Genomic DNA, 26,759 nt, shown 5'->3' with positions numbered 1-26,759 from the left:
GTACAGAGGAGTGGATTTCTAAACTTGCAAGGAAAATCCCTACTGAAATATGTAAAAATGTCCCCGTTTCAGCGTCTGGTTTTCGAGGAGATACGTTTCATATACAAAATGATACACACACACCCACACACACACCCCTACACACACACCCCCACACACACTCACACACACGCATGTACACACACACACATACACACGCGTGCGCGCACACACACGCACGCACGCACGCGCACACACACACACACACACAGAGTTTTAATAGATACTAGACCAAGTGCAGAACCTGCTTCAGACCCCGAGTACGGGGAGGGGGAGTGGGGGGGAGGGGGTGGAGGGGGGGGGAGGGGGTGGAGGGGGGGGGGGGCAGGGGAAGGAGGGAGGGGGAGGCGGGGGAAGGAGGGGGGGAGGGGGGAAGGGGGGGTGTTGTTACCGAACAGAACTCACTGTGGAATGAATGCATTAACGGAGCCACTCTGCTGCTGGATCCGAAGTTGCCCCTGCCTTCCCTCTGGAAGCCTCAACCCCATGAGATGGCGAGTTCCCAGAGCCCTGGTTAAAGACGGGACGCGGGGGCCACTGACGGTAAAGTCTGTGAAAGCAGCCCCATCAGAGACTGTGAGGCCTCGCATCCTCGGCGCTTCTGACACGCCGGCTCTGTCACGCTGGCTGTTCCCCCGCAGCTTTGCGCCCGAGGGAGAAAAGCAGCGGTTGTACATCCGATGTTTGGCTTGAGGCAGCGTGACAGGGCCGGGCCGGGCACCAGCCATTGGGAAAAATGTCGGCGTTTTTTTAGCAGAGCCGGGCGTCAGCAGCCGTGATGGTCGCTGGCCAGCACGATGCGACAAAATTAGCGAGTGGGGAGGGGGGGGTGGGGGGAAGGATTTTATTTAAAAATGTGTACATAAAAATGTCCAATTGTTTTGAGGAGTGCATTAGTGCATGTAAAAGTAAATTCGCTAGCGAAATGGAAAAAATCTCGGAGTTTTTGCATGTGGTTTTTGTGGACCAAGGAATCAAAGGCCAAATCTGACACCCACAAATAAACACACACACACACACACACACACACACACAGAGTTTTAATAGATAGATAGATAGATAGATAGATAGATAGATAGATAGATAGATAGATAGATAGATAGATAGATAGATAGATAGATAGATAGATAGATAGATTGATTGATTGATTGATTGATTGATTGATTGATTGATTGATTGATTGATATGATAAGATAGATAGATGTGCAATTCATGCAGAGAGTGGTGGATGCCTAGAACAAGCTGTCAGAAGTAATGGTGGAGGCAGATACAATAGTGACATTTAAGAGGCATTTGGGCAAACATATAAACATACTGGGGTTAGAGGGACGCAGACTACATGCCGGCCGGTGTGATTAGTTAGAGGACTTCACGGTCAGTGAAGACATGGTGGGCTTTACTGGTCTATGTTCTGGTTGCACATGCGTATGAAGAAGCAGCAGACCTAACAACCTCAGATAAGCTCTGAACTACACATATATATATATACCTATATATATATATTTATATATTATATATATATATAGTTCCGGAAGTGGCGGCGCTGTTAACAGCTGCGGCTCGCCTGCAGTCCGTCTGTCTTTACTTTTTTTGTTGTTTTTTTTGTCTTGTTTTGGCTAAGTTTTAGTTTGTTAGGTTGTGTTATGGGGGGGGGGGGGGGGGGGTGAAACATGTTTTTTTGTCTCTTCCTTCGGGGGAATGCGACTTTTTCTTGTCGTATCCCCCTTCTCTGCCTCCGTCTGCGCTGAGGCCTAATGGCGGAGCTGGCGGTCTCCAACCTGCGACCGATCTCGAGGCTCCGGAGGCAGAGCCAGCCAGGACTTACCAACGTGAGGCTGGCTGACTTCGGGGCTGAGGCAGCGGTGGCCCGACTCGCTGATGCGGCGTTCCAGCTTTCGGCAGCGGCCTGGAGCTGAGACTGCGGGACTCAGAGCTGATGCAGCGGCCCGGGGCTGGGGCTGCGGGACTCGGAGCTGTTGCAGCGGGACTCGGAGCTGATGCAGCGGGACTCGGAGCTGAGGCTGTGGCGGGCCGACTCGGAGCGGAGACGGCGTTCCGGCTTTAGGCAGCGGCGACATCACCACGGAGGTCCGCTGGACTGGAGAGCGGCATCTTCGGCCTGGATCGATCGCCTCAGCGCAGAGGGAGAACAAGGAGGGAAGAGACAGAGACTAAGACTTTTGCCTCCATCACAGTGAGGAGGTGCCTGGTGAACTCACTGTGGTGGATGTTAATTTGTGTTTATTGTATGTTTTGTTATTTATTGTTACTGTGTATGACTGCAGGCAACGTAATTTCGTTCAGACCGAAAGGTCTGAATGACAATAAAGGAATCAAATTCAAATTAAATTCAAATTCAAAAAAATATCACACAAACCATCTCAACCCGAAACGCACCCATTCCTTCTCTCCAGAGATGCTGCCTGCCCCGCTGATTTACTCCAGCATTTTGTGTCTATCTTCGATTTAAACCAGCATCTGCAGTTCTTTCCTGTGTGTGTGTGTGTGTGTGTGTGTGTGTGTGTGTGTGTGTGTGTGTGTGTGTGTGTGTGTGTGTGTGTGAGCTTTTTTTTCTTGTTTATTATATTGTTTACAGTGTACTATGTTTACATATTCTGTTGTGCTGCTGCAAGTAAGAATTTCATTGTTCTATCTGGGACATATGCCAATAAGACACTCTTGACTCTACACTCTTCCACTCATCTCAGCGCGTGTCGCTTTGACCAGCAGCCGTGATCTAATAGTAATCAATATCCCGGATTTGCCCATTCCATGCTATTTTCCCTCCTTTGTTCTTCCCCCGTGTGAGAATATTCTCTGCAGACTGAAAGCCCCACTTATCCCCACGTCAGGTCACTATATCAGGTGACTGAGTGATGAGCTTCCCAGTCTGTGTGGTACTGCCTCTAGTACTGGAATTCTCCCGTGTCTCCGCTTTCATAACTGGGTGCAATGTTCAAGTTGTCATCTGAGCTTAATTATAACATATTTTTGATTCTGAGTTCACTTTAATCCTATCTTCTACCTCTTTCATGCCAAGGATGTGTCCTCTCTCTCCACTGACTGCAAAAGAGAGAAAAATGGTGTGTGTGTTGTCCTCTAATGTGGGCTCTCTACCTTATCCGAACAGCTCCATCCAAGACATTGCAGCGAATTGTGGACGCAGCCCGGACCATCACACAAACCAGCCTCCATTTGACTCCATTTATACTTCACGCTGCCTCGGTAAGGCCAGCAGCACAATCAATGGCGTCGCACCCTGGCCACTTCCTCTTCTCCCCTCTACATGGGGCAAGTGTGAAAACGCACATCTCCAGATTCAGGGACAGTTTCTTCCCAGCTGTTACCAGGCAACGGAACCATCCTACCATAACCAGAGAACAGTGCTGAACTACGATTTACCTCATTGGTGACCCTCGCACTATGTATGATCAGACTTTGCTGGCTTTACCTTCCCTTATCATGCATCTGTACACTTTGAGAGGCTCGATTGTAATCATGTATTGTCCTTCCGCTGAAGGGTTAGCACGCAACAAAAGCTTTTCACTGTACCTCGGTACACGTGACAATAAACTAAACTCAACTGAAACCAAACTGATCTATGCCTCTCATAACTTACCAGTGACCACATGGACTTAACCCAAAGCCAAATATGTACCCCTTGATATTATTATTGAAACTGATTGCCTGTCTATTAATGGTTTGAAATCTAGCTGTGCACAAATTGGCTGTGGCATTTCTAAGAGGATAAAATGACTGCACTTCAAAAGGACTTAATTGGCTGCAAAATATTCAAGAACCCCCTGAAGTAATAAAGGCTACTGAATAAACCACAGCTTTCTTCATCTGCATAGGAATATGTATAGAAACTTTAATACAGGAATATTTCAGCAAAACTCAACAGTTTTACGGTGGAGCAGTAAGTCACATCATTCAACCGTACTTATCAAAATAAATAAATCATGATGAATGCAAGGAGAGTTGCATTTTGGTTCCATTATTTTTTCATAATAGATGAGGTGAAGGGCTCTGAAGTATTTCCAGGCTAATAAAATCCCCCTTTAATACATTAAACACTCTGACAGGCAAACAAAAAGATTAAAAAACAAACTACGGCTCATAGCCCTAGGTGACTTCCTGCAAATGAGAATATTGTTTCATTAGCATATTCTTCTTTTTACATAATAGGTTTTGCAAAAATGCCACTGTCAGTTTGCTGCGGATTTTAATCTGTATTGTTAGAACAAAGGAGAAACGAAGGAGAATGGCTAAGGTACCAGCTTCCATAGAGCTTTAGTATGGTCGCGAATTACACAAGCTGTTTCAGGTAGACAAAAATGCTGGAGAAACTCAGCGGGAGAGGCAGCATCTATGGAGCGAAGGAATAGGTGACGTTTCGGGTCACCTATTCCTTCGCTCCATAGATGCTGCTTCTCCCGCTGAGTTTCTCCAGCATTTTTGTCTACCTTCGATTTTTCCAGCATCTGCAGTTCTTTCTTAAACAGGAGATGTTTAGTTTAGTTCAGAGATACTGCATGGAAACAGGCCCTTTGACCCACAAAGTCCATGCCGACCCGTTCACACTGGCTCCATGTTATCTCGTTTTCACATTCTCTCCGTACGCACAAGTGGCGCAGCGGTAGAGTTGCTGCCTTACTACGACTAAGGCAGCAAGATACGGGTTAGAAACAAACAGAAAATAGGTGCAGGAGTAGGCCATTCGGTCCTTCGAGCCTGCACCGCCATTCAATATGATCATAGCTGATCATCCAACTCAGTATCCTGTACCTGCCTTCTCCCCATACCCCCTGATACCTTTAGCCACAAGTGCCACATCTAACTCCCTCTTAAATATAGCCAATGAACTGGCCTCAACTATATTCTGTGGCAGAGAATTCCAGAGATTCACCACTCTCTGTGTAAAAAATGTTTTTCTCATCTCAGTCCTAAAAGATTTCCCCTTTATCCTTAAACTGTGACCCCTTGTTCTGGACTTCCCCAACATCGGGAACAATTTTGTAAGTTTCTATAAGATCCCCCCTCAATCTTCAAAATTCTAGCGAGTACAAGCCGAGTCTATCCAATCTTTCTTCATATGAAAGTCCTGACATCCCAGGAATCAGTCTGGTGAACCTTCTCTGTACTCCCTCTATGGCAAGAATGTCCTTCCTCAGATTAGGAACCTGACTGTGGGTACTGTCTGTACGGAATTTTGTACATTCTCCCCGTGACCTGCGTGGGTATTCTCCAAGATCTTTGGTTTCATCCCACACTCAAAAGATGTGCATGTTTGTAGGTTAATTGGCTGGTACACGTGTAAATTGTACCCAGTGTGTGTGTGTGTGTGTGTGATAGTGTTAATGTGCGAGAATCGCTGGTCGGTGCGGCCTCAGTGGGCCAAAGGGCCTGGTTCCGTGCTGTATCTCTAAACTAAACTAGGGGCAGTTTATAGATGTGCACGTCTTTAAGATGTTTTCACCACAACACCTTTCTCCCCCCCACCCTACATCAGTCTGAAGAAGGGTTTCGGCCCGAAACGTTGCCTATTTCCTTCACTCCATAGATGCTGCTGCACCCGCTGAGTTTCTCCAGTACTTTTGTCTACCTTTCTCCAGAGCACCTTCCCCTTCACTTCACCCTCTCACCTGCCTCCTCCGCTTTACTATTACCCCGAGCTCTCCTTCATGCACTGCTCTCTTTTAGCTTATTTCATCTCCTTCTTCATCACCCCCTCCATCCATTTCCTCACCTCTCCTCAATACCTTCCTGTATCTCCTCACACTCCAAGTTTACCCCCACAATTCATTCATCGATTGCCGATCAGCTGCAGTCATCCTGTGGCCGAGACCAGGAGCCCCAGAACCGCCCCAGGAATCTCAGGAGAATCTTCAGCTTCTGGACTTACCTGACATCACCAGACCAGGGTCACCGAGGCTCGATGGGTTCCCTCTATTCCTCTTGTTGACTTATTTATAGCATGTCACCCATGCAGGTTTGTACAATTTAGTGGTAACTTTCTGACCCATTCCGTGGTGAATCAGATGATCTCAATGCACGTGGCTGGGCCGTTACCGTGGGATTCAGAACCATTATAGTATGGGAGAGAGTTCACAGTCGCCTTCTTATCCTAGTGACTTTGAGGTCATGCCTGGTGAAAACTGTGTGTGTAGGATGTTCAATTTAAGGCAGGCAGGAGCAAAAGTAAAGACAAGGCACTGGAGGCTGCAGTTGCTGGAGTGTCAGTGCCAAGTCTACACTAGTTTAGTTCAGAGATACAGCACGGAAACAGGCCCTTCGGCCGAGTCTGCACCGACCAGCGATTAACACTTTACACATACACCAAGTCAATTAACCTAAAAACCTGTACGTCTTTGGAGTGTGGGAGGAAACCAAAGATCTCGGAGAAAACCCACGCAGGTCACAGGGAGAACATACAAACGCCATACAGACAGCACCCGTAGCTGGGATCGAACCCGTATCTCCAGCACTGCAAGCACTGTATGGCAGCAACTCTACCACTGCGCCACTGTGCCGCTTGGTCTCGCTGATGTAAGGAGGACACTCTTATGCCCCTGTCCCACTTAGGAAACCTGAATAGAAACCTTTGGAGACTTTACAATACAATACAATACAATACCTTTTATTGTCATTTGAGCCTCAGTGAGGCTCAAACGAAATTCTGTCTCCACAGCCATACAAACAAAGACAATTCCTAGACATACACACAATTTAGTTCACACAGTGAACCCACTGTGATGGAAGGCAAAGTATTTTCTCTCCCCTGTTCTCCATGTCTCTCCCGATGTCCAAGCCCCAGGCGGGCGATGATAAGTCCCACGGCCATTTAGGCCGTGCCGGGCGATTTACGGCCCCGCTCCCGGTCTAAAAGTCTCGAAGTTGGAGCCCCCGGCGGGCGCTGGAATGTCCCACGGCCATGAAGCCGCGCCGGGCGATGTACGTCCCCGCACCAGGTCGTTCCAACCCTGCGACACGGGCTGGAGAAGTCGCGTTGCGGGAGCTCCGGGAAGCGGTCTCTCCCCCCGGTCCCGCGAGCTCCCGATGTCCCAGTCCACCGGACCTGCGGCTGCGGTGCTGGAGCCTCCGAGCCCCAGGAGTCGAGTCGCAGCAGCGAGTCACCACCGCTCCCCACGTTCCGAGGCCGGCCAGCCCCACGATGGTGAGTAGTCCGCAGCTCCACAGTCTCCTGAGCCCCCGGGTCGTTCAGGTTGGAGGCCGCTCCACGGTGCTAGGCCCCAACGACAACGGGCACCCGACAGGGAAAAGGTCGGGTCTCCCGGACAGGGAAGAGATTTTAAACAGTTTCCCCCTCACCCCCCACCGCCCCCCACATATACACATTTAAAATAGTAAGATTAAACGAGAACTTACCAGTTTGAAGTTTGATCTGTATTTTATGAGGAGTTACGATGAGGGATTACGTGAAGAACCCGCTCAGTGCGCAGGCGCGGCATACTTCCAAGCAGCGGTGTGGAATCACAGATAGACACAGTTATTTGAAGTAAACATAGTAAAGATAAGGAGACATCAATTTATTAGTTTGATCCATATAATGAGGGTGGGAGCGGAGGGCACGTAATCCCTCATCGTAACTCCTCATAAAATACAGATCAAACTTCAAACTGGTAAGTTCTTGTTTAATCTTACTATTTTACTTCGGAGTCACGTGAGTGACTACGTGAAGACTTCAAAGCTCTGTGATTTCAAACCGTGTAACAGTTCATACTTCACTCGCTGCCGAAGTCATTCGAGGGAGGAAGTATGTTATCGTAATCAACCATGAATCTGTTTGTAAAAACAATAATGGTGTTATTAACAACAACAAGACCAATTGCTCCCCCGGGCTTAAATTATATATTTTTTGCAGATTCTTTTTCTGCAAACGATACAGGTTCTGTCAGTGGTTTGTTATAAAAGTTTGGAACGTATACTCCCTAGACCACCCTGCAGTAGCCAGGATGTGGTCCATAGGCTCGTCCATCCTCTTAGTTACTGACGTGGAAGCTGTCCTGGTGGAATAAGATTTTATACACGTTAGTATTTACTCCAGCAACTCCCAGTACCTGCTTGAGCCACTAGAGATAGTTTAGCTCGTCACCCGACCATGAGGTTTCCTGTGGCTGACCCATAAGGCTTTTTCCTCTCCCTCGGTATTCCTTATTGTGTCGATCTCTAAGTGGGTCATGACACATAAAACGCGGTTCAGGTGGGTATGCCCGGAATTTCATGACTGGACCTGATGTTCCTGGTCTGTTCTGTTTGGCCAACCCTTGAATGGGCATGTGACACTATCTGGTGTTATAACCATGTTGTCCCATCGCAGTAGATGGGAGAGCTGGCTCTTTGTGTTGATGTAAGTCCACCAGCATGTCCATCTTCAGGGTAGGCTGTTCCAGGGTGAGTGACCTGGCTGGTGATCATCCCCTAAGGTATGTCAGGATTTCACTGACATCCCAATTTGGGTGTACCTATTTCTGGGGAATGGATTGATATACCTCTCCTGTATCTGATCACCAGTGAGCGGTACCCAAGTTGAGTAGGCTAACAGAACATGTCCTTCATTGTGGTGAAGACCTGCCAGGAGCTCCAGTACAGTTTTTTGTTATAGTTGAATGTGTAATTCCTGTTTTGGAAACAGTGTACCATTTCTTGATGCTCCTCAGGTATGTTCCCTAGGATATGCGACGGAATGCTGTCATCAGGTTGATAGTGCTGCTGATCCAAGCACAGCAATGGTCTTCCCAATTCTGCAATTCTTTTAATGACCATGTCGAGGATCACTGGGAATCATGCTTGTGGACTTGGTCCACTGTAATTTGCGTAGTACCCGACTGATGAAGCCGTAGTACCTATTGAAGAGGTAGAAGGAAAGGAAAACATAGAGATTAGGTTCCCCCCACCCCTCAATACGCGGGAATGTCTCCATTGCCGCTGCCTTGAGATTGGTTTCATGTGACGTAAGTTAGTACGTGGTGATTTAATTGGATATAAGGAATCGATATCTGGTGTCCATATTGCTTAGTGATTTCAGCAAATATTTTTGGTTTAAATGTATGTTTACAGTATTTAGCTCACCTGATAGGTGAGTTACTGATGGTCAAACATGTTTGACGACATACGGTTTCCAATTGTTAATAAATTGTCCCCTAATAGCGATGTTCTCCGCCCAAGTGGTTTGGTATATGCCACCACTGATGTTGTTATCTTATAAACGAACATGCAAATTTGGTGGATTACTGAGCAAATGCTTCACTAGAATTAAGTAAGTTAATATATAACATGTTTAAGTCAATTCATATTGGCATTAAGTATTACAAGCTCAGTAACACATCAGGACACATAAGATGTTACTCAAAACAGGTGGAAGTGTACAACCATAATCCTTCCTGCCGATAAATTCCATGATAACACTACAGATTAATCCATTTGCCCCCATATTACAGGTATGGAGATAGTTTTGAACACTAGTATCTCAGCTCATAGGAAAGGTACAAAGTTCAGTAGCTGGTAATGCTGCTATATCCCAATTACTTTGCCACGTAGTTGATTGGTGGTTAATGCACCATGACTGATAGTCTTAATGAATACCAGATAACAACGTTGTGGATGGTCAACGTAAATATCTGGATATATATTTTGTGCACCGTTCCCAGAGGCACTGCAATACTGGGTCGATGCGTGGAGTGGACGGAGCAAGCCCCTATTCCATCTCCCTGTTCCAAAATTCAATTTAATATATGGTCCCTAGATAAGGGACGTATCAGATTATTAAACTGATAAGAACAGATACTACACTTGATCTTAGCCAAAAGGCCGAGAAGCGATGCAGCTAAAGCTGTATCCAAGGATAGTTTGTCGTTAATATATAGACATGCCATGACGGAATGTTTCTAAGTGTCAGGGCTAGTTGATTCTGGATAACTTTGACAAATGCCGCAACGCTCTTCATGGTTACTCCATCCAGGTAATTGCGGTATATCCGAAACTTATATGAGAAGGTACTGAATAGTGTGCATCTTCAAGGTCGATGTCTACCATAAAGTATCCTTGGATCCATGGTAGTAGTTACAAATCCCATGAATGGGTATACCTGGTGAAATACTCAAGTGGTTTATCAACGATGGTGCGACATTCACCATCGTGGGAGGGTAGACCACTTGGGGTGCTTGCTGAATTGGTGGCAAGATATTAATTCTATTCCCCTTGTATTTATTTTTTGGTATATAACTACCAAGAGTGATAGCTTCCTAACCAGGCGTGATTCATCCACCCCTTGTTAGTACAACCCTTAACCTTTATGTGATGGTAGGAACCATACTTATCTGTCTTCATTGTTGTTTTCTTTGGTTTCTGGTTCCTTGTTCTTGTAGGGACGATGTTTGTTGGGGGGTGGCGCATTTTCCCCTGGGGCCTGCTCTGGGCCGTGGCCTAAAATGCTACGGGTTTGGCATGCAGGCCCCGAGCTTTCACCAGTACCATGAGGTAGACGCCCCTGGTGGACATGTAGAGGTACTGCTGTCTGGTTTAGTGTGGTGCTCATTCCAGACTCTGCCCTCTTGTGCCGAATAGTTTGAACACTTCGTCCAGTTTTTTAGGACTGGTTTGGTAAGTGCCAGGTAGCAGGATCTGTGCTTATGAGGTCGGCGTTCTCATAGTCCTGTTAATTTCATAGATTGAGGGCAGGTTTGTGAGTTCATTTCAGAAGTTATGAGGTATACCGTTGAACAGTAGGGTCAGGTGTTTTGCCATACTACCCTGCCCTTCTGGAATGAGCAGGTGGACATGATAGCCGACGTCAGGGTACCAAATGCATTTTTAAAATATTTAGGTTAAATGCGCTGCTCAATGTATCCACCAATAATGGCGGGCACTTTGAGTAAATGCAATTTAGGGGAGGCGTGATAAAACCAACGCCTCATGGCTACCTGTCTTGGAGAGGTTTTTTGGAAAAGACAGGTAGTAAGCTGGCCATCAGTTAAGACTGAAAAGCCATCTCGCTAGTGGTGGAGCCACATAGCGGCCACACCCAGCAGCTCTTCCTGATCCTGTACCTCAAGCATACTCCCGATATTGTTCAGCCAGTGACCCCTCTTCATGACCAGCCCAGCCACTGGTCACCCCAAAGCTAACCACACTAAGGAGGAAGCGATGGGCAGTGCCTAGACACTGTGGAGGGTATGCCTGAACCCTCCAGCGAGACTGCCCCTCACGTAGCGTGTCTCGCAGGAGCTCCTGCTCCAGGAGCCGCTCCAGCGGCTCAGGCGGCTGTCTCTCTCCCATGCAGGTGGAGAGACGTCCCCTCCGACAAGTCGGAAGCCACCGGCCGGATGCCTCTTCGGATGGCTAGACATCCAGCCCGCAGCTCAGGCGGGACTGGCTTCGGCGCGGTGTGGGGATAGCGGGGCGCCCGGTAAATGTTCCTACCGCCTTCTTCTGGAGCTTTTGTGCCTTGTAGTAGCGAGAGCGCCCCTCAAGCAGCGTGTCTCGCAGGAGCTCCTGCTCCGAGAGCCGCTCCAGCGGCTCAGGCGGCTCTCTCTCCCCCCGTGCGGGTGGAGAGACGTCCCGTCCCAAATCGGGAACACCTGCCGGATGCCTCTTCGGGTGGCTATACATCCAGCCCGCTATCGGGCTGGGCTCGGCACGGTGTCGGGGAATAGAGGAACACCGGGTCGCTCCTACCGCCTGTTGCTGCCCCCCTTCCCCCCCGACGGGAAACGTTCCTCCTCGAACGGGGGACAGTTTTGTTCCAGAGCCTTTTTCTCTACCTGTAAAACACAAGCAGAAAAAGGGGCTCCCCTGTAAAAGAAACCCGACCTCAGGATACTCACCTGACGGTCCGTTTCATCTGTTGCAGGAGTGCCTAACTCCCGCTGCCGCTGTTGCACTGCTGGCGTAATGCCGCGCCTCCGCACTGAGCGGGTTCTTCACGTAGTCACTCACGTGACTCCGAAGTAAAATCAGTATTAAAAAACACCAACACTACATTTAACTAGACAAAAAAAAAAAAGACAGACAGGCTGTAGGGGCCGCTGCAACGGGTGAGTCGCGCCGCCAGCCAAGGTTTCCATGCGGTTCCTGGAGGTTTTTGTCAGTCTCCCTACCTGCTTGCACTACCTGCAACCTCCAGCAACCACCTGCAATCTCCAGGAAGCGCTCGGAAACCTTGGGTGCGGCGCAAAGTCTCCAGAGGTTTCCGTTCAGGTTTCCTAAGTGGGACAGGGGCATTACTGTGCCTTGAGTTAACGTCTGGATGACACATTGTGCCATCACCTCCTCCCTCTTCACCCCCTCCCTCTTCACCCCCTCACTCTTCATCCCCTCACCTCCCTTGTACCCTCACCTCCCCTCAATATCTTCCGCCATCTCCCCATCCTCCCGGCACCAGTTTGTCCCCATGACGAGTTAGACTGCTGCTCTTCTTGGGATTTGGTCTGATAAATTATTCTCAAAATTGTGTTTTGAAAGGGTGTATCTAGACAGCAGTCCTTCCCTTGGTAAGGGAATCAAGTCTGAAGGTGCACAATCTTACAACTAGCCATTGGCAGTTTACGCGGAAGTAAAATTCAGGAATCTTTTCTTTAGATACTTTCATGATATCTGAACTCCTAATAGCCCTGTCCCACGGTGCGAGTTCATTCCAAGAGCTCTCCCGAGTTTTTAAAAAATCAAACTTGTGTTAAGCACGGAGAATGAACGTATTGGAGCTCGGGGATGTCTCTTAGCGCTAACGGCAGGTACTCGGGAAGACTCGCTAACGGCAGGTAAGCACGGGAAGACTCGTGAAGATTTTTCAACATGATGAAAAATGTCCACGAGAGCCCCGAGTACCGACGAGTGGCCATTACCGTAAATCTCCGAGTTCGAATCAGGGCAAACTCGGGGGAACTCTTGGAATGAACTCGTATCGTGGGACAGGGGTTTAAGACTTTTCCATGCAAGGATTTTGTTTGATTCAGATATCCAGGGGGAAAGTGCATTGGATACAAGGCATAAAGGTGGAGTAAACTGGAAATGGGTGGCCAATTCCTACTTCAATCCGAAGGTGACTGCTTGTTTGATAACGTGTTGATGTGATCACTCTCTGGACATGAACGGCTGGGGCCTCTTGTTTCGCCGTGGAACCAAGAAACAAATGGACAAGGAACTCATAGGACTGGATCCGTGTTAAGATCAGTTCTCCTTAAGAAAATTATAATATGATTCAGCCCATCGGCCCATGGGGTCTTCAATCAAACCAACATCCCTGCCATTTCTCTTCAGTTCTCCAATTGCCAATTCCATTTCTAAAGTCCTCTGGCAGGGCAGCCCTGATATTATAATTCATACCCCATCTGGCACTTTCCACAGTTACCTGTCCTCTTCAGAAGTTCATGTGATACAAGCAGAAATAGGTCATTTGGCCCATCAATCATGGCTGATCTATCTCTCCCTCCTAACCCCATTCTCCTGCCTTCTCCCCATAACCCCTGACACCCGTACTAATCAAGAATCTCTCTATCTCTGCCTTAAAAACATCCATTGACTTGGCCTCCAAAGCCTTTTGTGGCAAAGAATTCCACAGATTCACCACCCTCCGACTAAAGAAATTCCTCCTCACCTCCTTCCTATAGGAGCGTCTTTTAATTCTGAGGTTATGACCTCTGGTCCTGGACTCTTCCACTAGTGGAAACATCCCCTCCACACCTTTCACTATTCGGTAAGTTTTAATGAGGTCCCCCTCATCATCTTATGACCACCCCTTCTGTCACAGATGTCTCTTTCAAGTATACCTGAATACCACTATTAAACGTTTGCTCAAATAACATTCCCTGCTTCTCCACAGACCTGAAATAATTGTAGATAATTCCCCACAGACCTATAATTATAGATAATCACCTTGGCGTACTCTCCAAGTTCTCAATAAACTCATTTGTCTGGTGACAGAAATTCCCAAGAGTACATGTCCTTTAAATTTGGGATCTGAGTTTTTGTTAGAACTATAGAATACATTGGAGGTAGGTATTGCAGCAACCCTCTGGCGAGAGATCAGTGCTATCTTATCCAGCATTGCAGGCAGCGGGGTGCCCGGTGATTGACTCTGTGCTAAAGGTGAAACATATTGCAAGTTGAAAACACATCCTTTTGCTTATACAAGTTTCCTTCCTCTATATCTGGGCTGCATGCTGGAGAATATAATTACAACTTGAATATCATTCGAACCAGGATTTGATAATAATAATTAGGTGGGATATTGTTCCTATTGTGATCGAGGAGGGAAGAAAATGTCGTGAGAAAGGTATTGAATACCAGCTGAGTTCTCTGTTGTTTAGAGCAGCACCCAGAGAGATTCCACACACCAGACGCCCATGACAGTCTTTATGCTCCTGAACAGACTGGAACAAAACTCGGGAGATGAAGGGGGTCATTAACACCCCCTTCATGAAGATGAAGATGCTCTTCATGCCAAAGAGAGCCAGACAATTTTCCACATGGTCTATCACTCATTGAATGTCACGAATGAGTTGAGAATGAGTCCAGCCACCCGCTAATATGTCAATCTGCTAATCAAATAGGGTTTTTATCTGAAGAAGGGTCTCAAGCCGAAACGTTGCCCATTCCTTCTCTCCAGAGATACTGCCTGTCCCGCTGAGTTACTCCAGCATTTTGTGTCTATCTACGGTGTGAACCAGCATCTGCAGTTCCTTCCCACACAGAGGGTTTTAGATCCTGCATTTTCAAGATTTGTGTCGGAAGGAACTGCAGATGCTGGTTGACGCTGAGGATAGACACAAAATGCTGGAGAGATGGAATGGGTGACTTTTCGGGTCGAGACCCTTCTTTAAGATTTGTTGGCCATCAGAGTCGGAACTGTCGTTGGTCTGGAATAGGGAACGTTGATTACAATTTAGAATTGTAATTCTTTAAAATTTAGGATGAGGCTAGAGACACAAGAACACTTTGGATGTTGGAATCTGGAGTAAAATCAAACTGCTGGAGGAACTCAGTGGGTCAAGCAGCATCTATGGGAACAAGTTGGTGACATTTTGCGTCTTAACCCTGCATCAGAACTGAGGCCGTTAGAAGGAGACAATTTGACCCATCTCATTCCAGCATTCTTTTTCCTTGTCACCTGTACTGACTCCTCCCTGATTCTACCACACCAGGAGCTATTTACGGTGGCCAATTGATCTATCAACCCACGCATTACAGTTTATCTATCAACCTACACATCTTAGGGATTTGGGAGGAAGACTGGAGCCCCCAGAGGAAACCTATCCACTCTGGAGGGAGAAAGTGGTAACTACACACACACACACACACACAGCACTGGAGATCATGTCCAGGTCACTGGCACTGGATGGCTGGGCATAGAACATGTATGCTGGGTGATACTTCCAGTCTTCCTGATGTGACACACTGTGAAGATGGCCTGGAAGGAAGGAATGGACTGAGCTGTGCTGACCACCCTCTGCTCATTCAGGTGGTCAGCAGCAGAGCAATTGCTGTAGAACAACGAACACAGATAATACAATGCAGGAATAGTCCCATCAGACCACGATGTCTGTACCGAACATGATGTCGCGTTGAGCTCATTTCCTCTGCCTGCATGATCCATATTCCTCCATTCCCTGCATCTCCATGTACCTAACTAAAAGCCTACAAATGCCACCATCGTCTCTGCTTCCACTACCATTCCTAGCAGCAGGTTCCAAGTACCCATCACTCTCCGTAAAGCTTGCCCTGCGCATCTCCTTTGAACTTTTCCCCTCTGACCTTTGAGCTGTGCGCCGTGTGATAAAGGTTGTCACTGTCTATCCGATCTCTGCCCTTCATAATTTAATAATCCCATCAAGTTTCCTCGTAACTTCCAACATTCCAGAAAAACAACCCAAGTTTGTTCAATCGTCAATTATGGACACAAAAAGCTGGAGTAACTCAGCGGGTCAGACAGCATCCTCGGGGAAAAGGAATAGGTGAGGTTTTGGGTTGAAGCCCTTCTTCATACTATCTAAGGTAGACAAAAGTGTTGGAGAAACTCAGCGGGTGAAGCTGCATCTATGGAGCGAAGGAAATAGGCAATGTTTACTATCTAATCCAGGTGGTATCCTGGTAAATGTCTGCTGCACTCTCTCCACAGTCTGCACATCCTTACTGTAATGGGGCTACCAGAACTCCACGCAGTACGCCAAATGTGGCCTAACTAAACACAATAATATTCCTCTGCACTAATCTCAAAGCAAATGGCTAAAAAGAAATTGTGGACAGAAATGTACTTGGCTCTGGGGTCTTTAATTCCAAAAGGAAGAGGAGATTTTAAACGCAAATTTCGAGACCCATTCCAATCCCTCCACCCCCAAACCCCTCTCCATCCCCCACCCCCCTCCCTTTCCCTCTCCCTCTCCCCCACATTCTGTTCACCACTGGCCCGCTCCAGTGATTAATCGCTGATTATATTTGCATTATTGCTTTCAGTTTTATCCAAGCAAAAAAGCTATGAATTTCATTGTTCTGTTTCAGGACATTTAACAATAATACACTATTAACCCTCTTGAACTCAGTAAAAGGATAACAAATCTAATGGCACTGTCCTCTTCCAAGTCAAGTCAAGTCAAGTTTATTCGTCACATACGATTACGAGATGTGCAGTGAAATGAAAAGTGGCAATGCTTGCAGGATTGTGCAACAAAAACTACAAAACAGAATGGAACAGAATCAGTAAGTAAAGTAATCAGTATGGAGGCTCTGGTTATAATCAAAGAATCCAATCGCAAGCACGCAGGCCCTTCGGTCCAACTCATCCATGTTGACCAAGATGCCTTTCCAAGCTAGTTCCATTCTACCCGTCATCTGCTGGATTGACCACATCATTCACATACGTGTTGCCGGATTCCTGCAATTTAGTTTAGTTTAGAGATGCAGCGTGGAAACAGGCCCTTCAGTCTACTGAGTCCACACTGACCAGCGATCGCAACACATTAACACTAACCTATACACTATAGGGACAATTTTACAATTATACGAAGCCAATTAACCTCCGCTACATTGACGACTGCATCGGTGCTATCTCCTGCACTCATTGACTTCATCAACTTCATCATTAATTTCCATCCTGCACTCAAATTCACTTGGACCATCTCCGACATCTCCCTACCATTTCTAGATCTCACCGTCTCCATCACAGGAAACAGACTATTGACTGACATCTACTACGAACCTACTGACTCCCATAGCAATCTTGACTACACTTCTTCCCACCCTGCTTCCTGTAAAGACTCTATCCCCCTACTCCCAATTCCTCCATCTATGCCACATCTGCACCCAGGATGAGGTTTTCCATACCAGGGCATCGTAAATGTCCTCATTCTTTAGGAAATGGGGGTTTCCCTCTTCCATTATAGATGAGGCTCTCACTAGGGTCTCCATGACATCCCGCATCTCCACTCTTGCTCCCCCTCCCCCCATTCATAACAAGGACAGAGTCTCTCTTGCCCTCACCTTCCCCACCATCAGCCGTCGCATTCAGCATATAATCCTCCAACATTTTCACCACCTCCAACAGGATCATACAACTGGCCACTTCTTCCCATCTCCACCCATTAAGCTTTCCGCCAAGACCGTTCCCTCCAAAACTCCCTGGTCAACTGAAGATCTCGGAGAAAACCCACGCAGGTCACGGGGAGAATGTACAAACTCCGCACAGACAGCAACCATAGTCGGGATCAAACCCGGGTCTCCGGCGCTGTACGGCAGCAACCCTACCGCTGCGCCACCATGCCACCCACGGTGCTATTGCCAGCTCAGTGGTGGGAGGAGATTCCCAGACAGAAACGATTGAAGGATGCTCAAAGCCTCAGAAGAAATGCAACATTTCAGTTGTCTCCTGGGAATCCCTGGGTCCACAACCACTCCAAGTATTAAAGGAGCATTCGGGATGCCACTGAGAACCTTGAGTCTGTGCATCCCAGGCACACAGGAGGGCAGCCCCCACAAACTATACACCCACCCGCCCCATCAGCCCCCTCCTACCACGTCCGGCTTGGAGTCTATTCCCACAGTGGCCTCATTAGCCAACTTTGAGTCCACAACACTCGAATGGAAGCGTTATCCTCAATCGCGAGGGACTCCCTGCGAAGAAGATGTGGGGTGAAAGAGTGGAAATAGAGTTGCCATCATATGTGGTGGCAGATCGGAGGGACGATGGTGAAGGGGAGGGCTGGGCACACAACATCCCTGGGGCAATGGGAATGTTGGTGCCGTGGGTGAACCAGGGTGAATCAAAGTCATGAAATAATCTATCGGAATTTTACTCCCAAAAAATAAATATTGATATCCTGAAAAAGCTAGATCATAAGATCATGTGATAGGAGCAGAATTAGGCCACTCAATCTAAGTCTACTCCGCCATTCAATCATGGCTGATCCATCTCTCCCTCCGAACCCCATTCTCCTGCCTTCTCTCTATGACCTCTGACACCCATACTTATCAAGAATCTATCTAACCCTGGCTTAAAAATATCCACTCACTTGGCCTCCACAACCTTCTGCGCAAGAGCCAATTGAATTTCTGAGCACATGCTATTGTCAATACAATCAATACAATCAGTTCAATACAATCAGTTTTATTCGTCACATTGCACATAAAGTGCAAGTGAAATGAATTTGTCAGCAGCGGTACAATGATAAAGAACACACAATACACAATAAAAATTTAACACAAACATCCACCACAGTATTCATCAATGTGGTGGAAGGCACAAAATTTGGTCAGTCCTCCTCCATTTCCCCCCGTGGTCGGGACCAGAGTCCAGAGTCAGTCCAGGATCGGCTCTTCCCCACCGGAGACCACGGCTTTATGTTGGTGTAGGCCGCAGGCCGGCGGTCGAAGATTTAAAGTCCCCGCCGCAGCCAGAAGCACAGCAGACCGCAGGGCCGGCGGTCGAAGCTCCCCTCTAGGAGTGATGGTAAGTCCACGCCGGGTCCGCGGTAGAATTGCCCGCGGGCCGGCGGTGGAAGCTCCTTCTTCTCCCGAGTCCCCCACGAGGGATCCCGGGCTGCGGACGGGCTCCTGGCTGCCGGCTGCCGCAGGCCAGCAAAACGGAGCGCTCTCCACCGGCGAGCTCCAGCGACGGCTCGCCCGCTCCACGCCGAGAGTCCACGCTGCGCCCGCCGCTGAAGCCCCGGGCGCATCTTTGGGAAAGGCCGTGCCGATTCTTGTAGGCCACGGGGGAGGCGACCTGGAAAAAGTCGCCTCTCCATGGAGGAGGTGACTGAAACGGTTTCCACCTCACCCCCCCCCCCACACCACCCCCCACACAAGACACACAAAGAAACACAAAAAACATACTTTAAAACATACTAAAAAAACAAAAAAAGTTGGAAAAAAACAGACACGCTGCTGACAGGGCGCCGGCTTGCAACGCCCCCACCAACCACTTGTGATCCATTCTTTGCAATTTTATTATTATTTTCACAACCCTTTTCAGACAATTGAAAAGATCACACCATTGAAAAGCCTGTTAATCTCAATCAGCATGTCTTCCTTATCTAAATCGAAAACAAGTCTAAATCTTTCCACTTTATTTATCTCGTCCTGTCTTCCAGCTGACTGGAGGCAGATTTAGACTTATGGAAAGGAACTGTTAACGCCGGCTTCCTGATCCGCTCACATTTTTCAGGGATTTCTTTCTTGTGGTTACTACCCATTGATTCATAGCTTGTCTGAAGAAAGGTCTCGAATCGATACATCACCTATTCCTTTTCTTCAAACCCGACTGACCCGCTGAGTTACTCCAGCTTTTTGCATCTATCTTCGGTTCATATTGAGCTCTCCCCTTGAGTTCTCTCTCACCTTCCATCGGTCATTTACAGTTTTCGTTTTAGAGATACAGTGCGGAAACAGGCCCTTCGGCCCATCGAGTCCACGCCGACCAACGATGCCCGCACACTGACGCTATCGTACACACACTAAGGACAAATTTACATTTATACCAAGTCAATCAACCTACAAACCTGAACGTCTTTGGAGTGCGGGAGGAAACCGAAAGCCTCAGAGAAAACCTACGCAGGTCACAGGGAGAACGTACAAACTCCAAACAGACGGCACCCATAGTCAGGATCAAACCCGGGTCTCTGGCATTGTAAGACAGCAACTCTACCGCTGCACCACCGCGCTGCCCTTGCTAATGAAGATTTCCCACAGCTGCCTTCTCATTGTATTAGCTGATAGTAAAGATATTTTGGATTAGATATGCAGAACGGGATTTAATTATCGTTCATCAGAGTTTCACTGATGTCTCAGTCTGCTGCAAGCTTCCCAACCCTCCTCCAACTGCTTCTTCCCTCTGCCTACCAGTAACATGGTTGGTGTGGTGGAAACTGCAGTGTGACAAAGGTTAGGATATCTGTACAGCACAACAACCTTTAGGCATTCAGTGACGTACATCAATGCCCATGATAGGTATTCATTGACGTACCCCAATGTTTGGGATGGGTATTGATTGACGCATACAACAAGGTTCTTGATACGAAAATTAAATAACGGATTAAATAGCATGTAGGTTTACTTGTATTAGTGTTATTACATTTGTATATTAATGTTTTGAGAAAGTATTGTTATTCATGATAATAGACAACAGACAATAGGTGCAGGAGTAGGCCATTCGGCCCTTCGAGCCAGCACCGCCATTCAATGTGATCATGGCTGATCATCCCAATCAGTACCCCGTTCCTGTCTTCTCCCCATATCCCCTGACTCCGCTATTTTTAAGAGCCCTATCTAGCTCTCTCTTGAAAGCATCCAGAAAACCTGTCTCCACCGCCCTCTGAGGCAGAGAATTCCACAGACTCACCACTCTCTGTGAGAAAAAGTGTTTCCTCATCTCCGTTCTAAATGGCTTACTCCTTATTCTTAAACTGTGGCCCCTGGTTCTGGACTCCCCCAACATTGGGGACATGTTTCCTGCCTCTAGTGTGTCCAAGCCCTTAACAATCTTATATGTTTCAATGAGAAACATAAGAAATTGCAAAGTTCGCTCAACTTCAAGGGTCAAAATCTGTATAAAAACCTGACCGTCCTGCGTGGAATGTCAGCGTAGAGCAGTAACTGGGACTGTGCTGCTCTCATAGTGCACGTAAATAAAGTGCATCTGGAAAATGAATGCAAGTTGTTGATCGGCGACGACAATATCAACACAGTGGCTGAAGGGCCTGTTTCTTTGCTGTAAGACCTACGAGTAACACCCCAAAATAATGAATGACTTTGAACTCAACATTTCCATTCACATTACCATTGTAGGAAAATGTTTCCTTTGTGGAATCAGAACAAGACACAGACTGATTTGAAAGGTGGAAAAGAAGATACTGGAGTAACTCAGTGCACCTTTGTGTACCATACCACAGTCTGATGAAAGGGTCTCGACCCGTAACGTCGCCAATTCCTTCTCTCCGTAGATGCTGCCTCAACCGCTGAGTTACTCCAGCATTTTGTGTCTACCACAGTTTGTATGTTCTCCCTGTGACTGCATGGGGTTTTTTCCGGGTGCTCCTGTTTCCTCCCACACTCTCCAAAGGCGTACATGTTTGTAGGTTAACTGGCATTGGTAAAAACTGTAGAATTGTCTCTAGAGTGTAGGATAGTTAGTGTACGGGGTCATAATGTCATAAGGGATAGGAGTAGAATTAGGCCATTCGGCCCATCAAGTCTACTCCGCCATTCAATCATGGCTAATCTATCTCTCTCTCATAACCCCATTCTCCTGCCTTCTCCCTATAACCTCTGACACCTGTACTAATCCAAAATCTATCTATCTCAGTCGTAAAAATATTCACTGACTTGGCCTCCACAGCCTCGGTGGCAAATAATTCCACAGATTCACCACCCTCTAACTAAAGAAATGTCCCCTCATCTCCTTCCTTCTACAGGTGATCGCTGGTCAGCGTGGACTCGGTCGGCCAAAGGGCCTGTTTCTGTGCTGCATCTCCAAAGTCTAAAGGTGTAAAATGCCAGTAAATGTCAGTAAATGGGCAGTGCAGTGGTACAGGTGGTTGAAACGCTAGCACACAGATCCAGCGACACGGAATCAACCCTGGTCTCGGGTGCTGTCTGCGTGCCATTTGCATGTTCTCCCTTTCACCACACGGGTTCACCTGCGGGTGCTCCAGTTCCCTCCAATCTCCCAAAGACATGGGCTTTAATTGGCCACTGCCAAGTGACCCTGTTGTAGAGCAGCAATGGTAGAATATCCACAGCAGAAGGGAATGTGGAGAGAATAAAAATGGGATCTGTGCAGGATTTGTACAAGTGGCTGGCCGATGTCGTGGAACAGCACGAACTCAGGGGGCCGAAGGGCCTGTCTTTGGTCTGTTTGACTAAAATGTCAGCCATTTTGCATTGATCTAAGTCAGTAGCAATTTTCCTGTGTGAGGCAGTGGGAGGGAGGTGTGTGTACTGGTCAAAACCCTGTCCCACCGCACGGACTCGGGCTGGGTCACATAAGCATCAATCTGCGATGGCCACACTTAAATCCAACAGGGATTTCCGGAGAAATTTCTTTGCTGACCAGTGGCTAAAACTGGTAAATTGGGAGTGGTCAAAGAGTATAGCTGGGATGCATCTAACAGGAAATTGGGAATAAATGACTATGCAGGGTTAGATAAAGTGACATGGGAAGAGAGCATGAAGATGGACACAAAACGCTGGAGTAACTCAGCCTGGTAACTGGAGAAACTTTTTTTTAAATTTCAAAATAGACTTTATTCAAGTAATATATATATATATACAATACAGGAACTGTGCAAAAAAATCATCCTACATTCTCGGAGGCTGTACATTCAATACTGTTTACGCACATTGCACAAGTTTCTCCCCCACCCTTGCCACTCATGTGGCCCACTGGCATGTAATCCCTTCCCTTATTTTTTGGGGGGGCATCTCCACCACACCCTGCCCCCCATGTCCAGCAGCGGAAGGACCTGCAGAGTACCTGGAGCAACTCAGTAAAAAGCTGGAGTAACTGACTTCAGTCTGTAGAGGGTCTCGACCTGAAATGTCACCCATTCCTTCTCTCCAGAGATGCTGTCTGGCCCGCTGAGTTACTCCAGCTTTTTGAGCCTATCTTCGGTTTAAACCAGCATCTGCAGTACCTTTCCACACCAGAGAGCATGAAACCTGGTGTAGACTGGATCTGCCTGATGGGTCAATCTGGGAGACAAGAATCTTGGTGTTTCATTCCCCGATCAAGCACTTATCCACAGCAGGAGCAGGTAATAACCCCCACAGATACAGAAGCCGTGGGTGTATGAAGATGTAAGAGTGTAATTATGAGCCTGGTGTCCGGAGGTGAAATCCTGCACAAGGAGCTTTGACGTATTACCCCGGGGGACGAGAGCACAGCTTGAACAAACAAACTCTGAACAAATCCTTCCCGAGGAATAGTGGCAAATCTGCATGAATCATGGTTCTAATGAGGAAATAATGAACAAGCTGAAGCCGGTAAGTGACTTCAATTATTGCCCATCAGTGAAAATAAACACCAGTGCTCGTGTCCGATGGCACAGTGCGATGGACCACCAGGTTGTCTCCTGCGTCACCTCCAGCTGCCTCACCCTGGGCTCGGATAACAACCTCCATCGTGTGTAGGAAGGAACTGCAGATGCTGGTTTAAACCGAAGATAGACACAAAATGCTGGAGTAACTCAGCGCGACAGGCAGCAGCTCTGAAGAGAAGGAATGGGTGATGTCTTGGGTCGAGACCCTTCTTCAGACTCCGTCATGGGTCTCACTTCATTTAGACCGCCATGATTCAGGAGCGCAACTCCCCGTCTCCCCCTACCCCCTATCAGTCTGAAGAAGGGTTTCGACCCGAAACATTGCCTATCTCCTTCGCTCCATAGATGTTGCTGCACCCGCTGAGTTTCTCCAGCATTTTTGTCTACCTACAGTCGAGATATTCTCCTTCAAGAGGGTGGTCCCAATACATTTTAATCCAGTGCAATGTAGCACCTTGGCTGGAATAATGGCAATGCCTTACAGCCTGCTTTAGGTTTCTTTTGTGCAACTTTTCAAACTCTCCCAGGAGACTTGGGAAAGGACAGGATGGGAGGAAGTGGAGTCCAGATAACCGTGGAGGATGAATGTGAAGAAGGATCTCGACCCAAAACGTCACCCATTCCTTCTCTCCAGAGATGCTGCCTGTCCCGCTGTGTTACTCCAGCATTTTGTGTCTATCTAAAGGGATTGGATGTTCATGGTGAAGAGGAAGAAATTTGGGCCTTGAAACTGAGAGTTATTGGAGAGTTGAAGGGCATGCAAGGTTTTTTGGATGTGGCTCAGAAGGCACAAGACAAGGGGGGATATGACAGAATCCAGGTACAGCATTTGGAAATGGGTTCTGTGGGCCAGGTGTGGCCAGATACAATGGGGCTGCCAGAGCAGTCCTGTCTGTGGATTTCAGGTTGGGGATACGTGGGCCGTGCTGGGCTGGGGAATATGGTTGGAGGTTGTGGAGGGGAGCCATTTTGTGTAATTTGTGGGGACCATCTTATAGACAATAGGTGCGGGAGTAGGCCATTCGGCCCTTCGAGCCAGCACTGCCATTCACTGTGATCATGGCTTATCAACCGCAATCAGTACCCCATTCCTGCCTTCTCCCCATATCCCTTGACTCCTCTATCTTTAAGAGCTCTATCTAACTATCTCTTGAAAGCATGCAGAGAATCGGTCTCCACTGCCTTCTGAGGCAGAGAATTCCACCGATTCACAACTCTCTGGGTGAAAAAGATTTTCCTCATCTCCGTTCTAAATGGCCTAACCTTATTCTTAAACTGTGTCCCCTGGTTCTGGACGCTGGACCTGGACTTCAACATCTCCCCCTCTGACCCTGCCGCAAGCCCACAGTGTTGGGATGAAGCTTCTCCCGAGCCGCTCCACAACTATCAGATGCCACCTTTATTCAAAGAAGTTCTCACTTTCTTCCACTGGTTCAGGGAGGTCGACTACCTGGAGAGGAGCAGTGTGGGGAAGCTCACTAACGTTGGGGTACCTGCAAACCCCAGTTAATAAATGGAGCATTATTTAAGAGAAGCAAAACCACAACAATCCCCCTTTCAGGGGCTTGCATGGTCTCTCTGCAATTTGTCCAAATTTACTGTGAGATGAATTAAGTGTGGATCCGCTGGTGGGCCTCTTGCCTAAAGCGGTAGGTTGTAGTTTCAAGCATCGCACCAGGCATTTGGACACAAAATCAAGGTTACAAGATGAGAAAGAATGATAACATCAGATGAGATGATCAGTGGTAGAGGTGGACATGGTGGGCTGAAGGGCTGGTTTCCATCCTGTATCACTACAACTAAAACTGAAAGACAGACACAAAATGCTGGGGTAACTCAGCGGGACAGGCAGCATCGCTGGATAGAAATATTGGCATTTCGGTTCAAGACCCCTCTTCAGACTGTTAGGGGAGAGGGAGACACAGAGGTATGGAAGGGTAAGGTGTGAAAATGAGACATCAAAGGGGACAAATACAGTGCTGTTTTACTAACAAGCTGTTAAAAACTAACTGAGTTTCAAACCATTATTTATCCTGCCAACAACATACAGTAACTAAGAGTGGGATACCTGTTCAATATTTCATTACTGTTTTTAAACTGGTTGCTATGTTCCCTTCATCTCAATTTTAACTAAACTTTGTTGCCTGTAGAGTGCATTGGGATATTCCCAGATCAAAAACAAATCTATTTTATAAATACACTCTTTCTAGAACATTCAGGTAATTTGATTTAAGTCAAGGTACATGGTTCAGGCCCACAAGTGCCGGTTGGAAAATCAAGTTGACACTGAAATACTATTTGTCCGGTCGGTGCCCAGCTCTGCTGGCAAATCCTAGCCATGAGTAGCTTCGTGTAACACCAGCTACACCTGCTGGGAAGAAGTCTTTCTACATCACTCTTACCATGTTTCGTTTAGTTCACAGACACCGCGAGGAAACAGGCCCTTCGGCCCATCGAGTCTGTGCCAAACAGCAATCCCCGCACACTGACTCTATCCTCAACACACTAAGGACAAATTTACATTTATACCAAGTCAATTAACCTACAAACCTGTACGTCTGGAGTGTGGGAGGAAACCAAAGATCTCGGAGAAAACCCATGCAGTCATGTGGAGAACGTACAAACTCCACACAGACAGCATCCGCAGTCGGGATCGAACCTGGGTCTCTGGCAGTGCAAACTGCAAGTGCTGTAAGGCAGCAATTCTACTGCTGCACCACCGTGCCACACATCTTATGACCGAAGACACTGTCTTCAAAATTACTCCATGTTGCGGAAGGCATGCTGAACAAGAAATGTCCAGGGACAATATTTGTTTTGTACAACACTCATATTTGTCTCTCGTCCACCATTGTCACCAGAGTCAGGTGGTGGTGGTTCTCAGGGGAAAGGGTCAGTGATAGCAAGGTAACTTGATCACTCAAAGGAAAGTACCAGTAATCGGTTCTAAGGACTGGACTCAACAGGCAGTGAACCAGCTTCTGCATGAGTGGCTCGTGCTAACCGCAATCTAGGTATCCACACAGGAACTTTAAGTAAGTTCGATCGAGATTGAATGCCACCGCTCTTGTCCAGACACCTCAACACGTCAGAGGAACACAGGAACCAGGAAGCCAATCTTGTTAAAAAGGTTAAACTTAAAGTTAACATATTCTACTATAGGTAGCATGCACAAGT

The 26,759-nt window shown here is 47.4% G+C and overlaps 1 non-coding gene across 1 annotated transcript; it reads right to left on the bottom strand.

The window, feature by feature from the left end:
- Nucleotides 1-9,690: 9,690 nt before the first annotated feature.
- LOC116986548 lies at nucleotides 9,691-9,882 on the bottom strand. Its single transcript, XR_004415517.1, has one exon. It is a non-coding gene; the product is annotated as a U2 spliceosomal RNA (small nuclear RNA).
- Between the last annotated feature and the right edge of the window lie 16,877 nt (nucleotides 9,883-26,759).

Source organism: Amblyraja radiata, chromosome 23, assembly GCF_010909765.2.
Source record: "Amblyraja radiata isolate CabotCenter1 chromosome 23, sAmbRad1.1.pri, whole genome shotgun sequence".
NCBI lineage: Eukaryota > Metazoa > Chordata > Chondrichthyes > Rajiformes > Rajidae > Amblyraja > Amblyraja radiata.
This window is presented reverse-complemented; position numbering and strand designations above follow the sequence as displayed.